The sequence below is a fragment of the Triturus cristatus genome, chromosome 3_1, assembly GCF_964204655.1.
Source record: "Triturus cristatus chromosome 3_1, aTriCri1.1, whole genome shotgun sequence".
Taxonomy (NCBI): domain Eukaryota; kingdom Metazoa; phylum Chordata; class Amphibia; order Caudata; family Salamandridae; genus Triturus; species Triturus cristatus.
The window spans coordinates 656,291,307-656,296,675 of record NC_140583.1 but is presented as its reverse complement, the minus strand read 5'-3'; positions in this window follow the sequence as shown (position 1 = coordinate 656,296,675).

Here is a 5,369-nt window from a genome sequence, read left to right as displayed (position 1 = left end):
GCTGTTAACTCGGCAATAGCCCCTTGAGAATATGCCCCTTAGTTAATTCAATGTAATAGACTATTGCTCTATTGACGTCTAGTGTGTGAAGAGCACATTCTGCCACTGAGTCAGGTTGAGGGAAAAGTGAGGAACTGTATTTCACATTTGTGCATAGGTTCAAACGGTGGGCCCATGAGTCTTGTGAGGACAATATTAAGGTTCCAACCTGAAGAGGGTGAAACTTGAGGTGGAATGATTCTTTTGAGTCCTTCCACGAATGCTTTGATAGCGGGCACTCGATATAAAGACAAGTGTTGTCTGTTTTGTAGATAAGCAGCTATTGCAGCGAGATGCAATCGTATAGATGTGTATGCCAAGTTACAACATTGTAGGTGTAAGAGATAGCAAATGATGTTTTGAATGGAAGCATCTAGTGGATTGATTTGATTGTTTGAACAGTAAATTACAAATCATTTCCACTTTGCTGTGTAGCATGCTCTTGTGGTAGGATGTCTAGCCTCTTTAATGACATTCATACAGTCTGGCGGGAGATTAAGGTAGCCAAACTCTTTGATCTCAGGTGCCAGATCGTAAGGTTGAGTTGATTGGGATCTGGATGTTTTATCTCTCCATGGTTCTGAGTGAGAAGCTTGGGTGAGAGGTGTAGGTGTTGATGAGGAACAACAGATAGTTCCAAAGGGTTGTGAACCACGGTTGTCGAGCCCATGTGGGAGCAACCAGGATCATTTTGAGTGAATGCTGTTGGAGCTTCCGAACAATCTGAGATATTTCCTGTGAGCAGAGTGAATGGGAATGTGGAAGTAGGCGTCCTTTAGATTCAGAATGGAAAGAAAGTCGCCTTGTTGAATCAATGGGAGCACCTGTTGGAGGGTGACCATGTGGAAGTGATTGGATTGAATGTAGAGATTTAGCTGTCTGAGGTCCAGTATTGGTCTGAGAGAGCCGTCCTTTTTTGGCATTAGAAATTAGAGTGAGTAAACCTCTATGCCCTGATGAGCTAAGGGGACTGGTTCTATTGCACGTTTTTGTAACAGGGAAAGAACGTCTTGTTTTTAGGAGGGTGAGATGTTTTGAGGACATCGCACGATGTTTGGGAGGAATGTTTGGTGGAGTGGAGGTAAGTTCCAGGCAATAACCATATTGGATCATTTGTCTTACCCACTTGTCTGTTGTGATGGAATTCCAGACTTGTAGGAACTGTGAAAGATGTCCCCCGACAGGAGTGGAATGATCGGGAGGTAGTGGAGGGAAGTCACTGTTTGGTGGTAGGGGAAGTGCGGGTGGAGTTACCTCTGCCTCTTCCTCTATTGTTATTTCCTCTGTATCCTCCCCGAAAATATCCTCTGGATGAAGAAGATTGATTGGGGCTTTTATAAGACCAGGAGGTGTTTTCTGATGCAGTTGTCTTAGAGCTACCCCTATAAAAGGAGCCCCTATTAGAAGGTAGTTGTAATGCCCCCTTGGACTTAGCAGTCTCGATGTCTTATTTCTTTTTCTCTAATGAAGAATCGACTGTGGGGCCAAAAAGATGTTCCTGATCAAATGGCTGATTAAGTAGTGCTGATTGTACTTCTTGTTTGAATCCTGAGATCCGAAGCCAAGCGTGTCGGCGTAGCAAAACGCTGGTGTTAATGGCATGCGAGGCTGTATCAGCTGCATCGAGGGCACATTTGATGGAAGTGTTAGTAATGAGCTTACCCTCTTGAATGAGGTTGTGAGCTTTAGCCTTGTATTGGTTTGGTAAGTGCTGCATCAGTTTTTCTAGCTCGTCATAGTGAGCTCTATCATAACACGCCAGGAGAGCTTGTGCATTGGCAATACACCAATCATTGGCAGCTTGAGATGCGATTCTCTTGCCAGATGCGTCTATAAGTTTGAACTCCTTGTCAGGAGGAGGGGCGTCACCTGTTTGAGAATTTACTCTTTTCCATGCATTTGAAAGAACAAGAGAATCTAAAGGTACCTGACCCCTGATGTAAATTGGGTCTGTAGGAGCAGCTTTATATTTTTTGTCTACCTTTGGCGTAAGTATTCTAGCTCTAACAGGGTCTTTGAAGACCTCTCTTGCGTGTTTTATCATACCTTTGAGCATGGGCAAAGTTTTAGTGGTTTTTTGGGAGGGAGCAAAAGTTTCCACTAAGAAATCCTCATCCAAGGGATCAGTATGTAGTTCCACCCCATGGTACTGAGCAGCTCTATTAATAAACTGTGCAAAACCAATTTTGTTATCGGGTGGTGATGATTTGGAGGGATATATAGATCGGGGTCATTAGTATGATCTGGGTCCTCATTATAATCATCCCAGGGGTCTGAGTCCTGTGGAATGTTATCCTCATTATCATCCCCGTCCCCATCATTATCATCCTGTGGCACAGGTGAAAAACGTGGTAGTGGTGAGTTTGCTGGTGAAATTAGTAAATTTGGGTTAAAAGGTGTAGGAGATGCAGGTATGTAAGGGGGAGACGGGTTAGTACCCATGTCTTTTTTCTTAAGAGATATACGGTAGTCTTCAGGGAGATCCTGCTTCTGTTTTTTAGGAAGTGTTGCTCAAAGTGTTCCAGTTTCAGGGTCAATATGTAACTGTTTATGTTTCGGATCCAAAGCTTCTTGTGGAGGAAGCTCTTTGGATGGAGTCTGTTTTATTCGGAAGGTTTAAGAGGGTTTCCATGCTTTTTAGGTTTGGTGCTCTTCGGTGCGGGATGTTTTGGCTCCGAAGGCTTGACTTTTCCCTGTTTCGGATCCAAAGGCTTTTCTTTAGCTGGTTTCGGCTCCGAAGTTTTCTCTTTAACTGGTTTGTGCTCCGATGCTTTCGGTTTAGCCAGTGTCGGTTCCGAAGCTTTTGTTTTCGGTGGTATTGGCTCCGAAGCCTTCGCTTTATGGGACTCTTTCGGTGCTGAAGATGTTTTCGGTGCCGACAGCGAAGCATCAGGCTTAGCCTTGTGTTTCGGTGCCGAAGATGTGGGTTTGGCACCTGCATGGGGTCGGCTCGATCCTGAGCTGGAGGACTTGTCTTTATGTTTCATAGCCGGGCTCGAAGGCGGGGTTTCTGAAATGGTATCACGGTGTCGACCTGAGCCCGAAGGCAAAGTTGTAACTGGAGTCTTTGGTGTTTTTGTGGGCAGTTGGGGCTCGTTACTTACTGTTCGTTGAGCCGGAGTGACGTTCGAGTTCTGACACCGGACTAGTGCCGTGTCTCATTTTGCGACGTCGAGCCCGACGGTCACGAATTGTTTTCTTCGATCGGAATGATCGACAGGCCTCGCAGTTGACTTCTTCATGCTCCGGGGATAGGCAGAGGTTACAGACCTCGTGCAGGTCCACGTGTGGGAACTTTGCACCACACCCGGGGCATTTTTTAAATGGAGTCTGTTCCATGGACTGCTGGCGTGGTCAATGCGGGTAGGCCTCACGGCCCGCGTCGAAGCACCAATCGAAGTTGTTGGATTTTACGATGCATGTCGAAAGGGAAACCGCGACCGAACACAATACCGTCGAGTGGTAAGGATTGCGCGTCGAAAAGGTTCGAAGACGATACCGAACCGGAGCGGTGCAAGACACATCCGAACCTGATGGCGGGAAAAAACAATCAGGGGATGGAGTTGATGCCCATGCGCACATTCATCGTAAGGAGGAGTCACCTACCTCATGACTACAAACACTTACACGAAAAAAAAAAGTGCAAACATCCGAGCCCAACACCGGATGGCGATCTATGCTAATGCATATAATCTACAGCTCATATGCCATGAACATATTTTTTTGAAGAAAGAAAACTTACTTGCGGTCGCGTCGCAGCCGCCGCCCCTCCTCCGTCGCAGGAATCACCCGGGCTCCCCTAAGCCAATCACAATGCTGCAATGCATCATTGTGATTGGTCTGTGTGCCATGGTTCGGCACTCGGAAGGGGACAGGGAGCCTGTGCATGTTCCTCACCAGGCTGTGCATTACAGCCTGGTGGGTAAGATGCCCAGTGTGCATTACTGCTTAGCTGGCTCAAGAGGGCTGGCCAAACAGTCATCCTCACTTAGGGAGTAAAAACTACTCCTCCCCCGGCCCCTGCTCTGGCCTGCCCCACCCCTCCCTGCACCTAGGAACGGAAAAATAAAATGATGATAACGCTTAGGTATTTTATTTTTCCTCTGCACTGCTCTCAAAGCAGTGAGATGACGCTCCTTCGCCTTAGTGGAGGAGCCGCCACTAGAGGTTGCTGCTAATATATTTCTATCTTCCAGCTCTGTGGTATCTTTCCTCAATGAAGACAGCAGGTTGTCAGTTTTGGGGAGCATCTTTGTTTAGAGGTTGTTGTGATCTTCCAGGGAACGGATCCTTTTCTCTGCATTGGTGATTCTCATTTGTAAGCTCTTCCAGGTCCTTCCTTATCGCTGTCACTCCAACATGTAGCAGATCCGTGTTCGATTTCATGCTGTGAAGATAAGGCAAGGTTCAAGTACAGGAGAGCTGTCCATGGGGGACTCTTCTTAAGCAAATGTTTGCGGTGCAGTATTATTAGAAGGGCAACATATATATTTGTGTAGTAGAAACTAAGACTCCACTGTGATACGCTGTATGGAAGCACCAAACAAGTAGAATGTCAAGAAGTTCAGGATGACAGAGGTTCACAAAGAGTATTTTGTGCAAGTCAGTAATTCCAGCGTAGATTCACCCTTCACCTAAAAACATCCAAAATGCATTTACAAAGGGGATGTATAATTACACCGCAAAAGGGAACTTCACTTTGAAAGTTTCAAGCTACTCTCCGAGGTCAGATTTATTATCCTGCCACATAGTTCTCTCTGAATCAGCACAGATGGATCTATAAGCTTCAGTTGGAAAGAGATATAAAAATTTGACTCCAATTCATCAAAGGGGAGTTAAAGCAAAGGGGATTACTCATGCACACAGGGAGGGTTCCATCTTGCTCGCGAGGTGGGTGTAGTCTGTCGCATATACACTACTTCCTCCAACGTGTTACCTCCTATAATTGCAGTGTTGCTGAAAACAGTGTCTCGGAGACCATGCTGGCTTGTAGAGGGGAGTAGGGAGAGGCTTTGGTTTATCCGGTGACCGCTTCCAATTCATTAACCCTGCACAGAGAGGAATTGTTGTTGCGGGCAGATGAAACTATGTCAGCATGGCATTACGAAGGAAGTGGCGACCACAATCATTCCAAAAAAACTCAGAAGATGAACCATGGGAGGGCAACCAGGGATTGGTCATCCTACATCCATATGTAGAATATGGTTCAGATCCTAAGAGACGATTTGAAGAGGCTCCCATATAAACATTTAGAGACTTGCTCAGAAAGAAGTCGCTATGTCACTCGAGATCCAAGCCACCATATTACCACTCATTCTTAATCGGAGTAT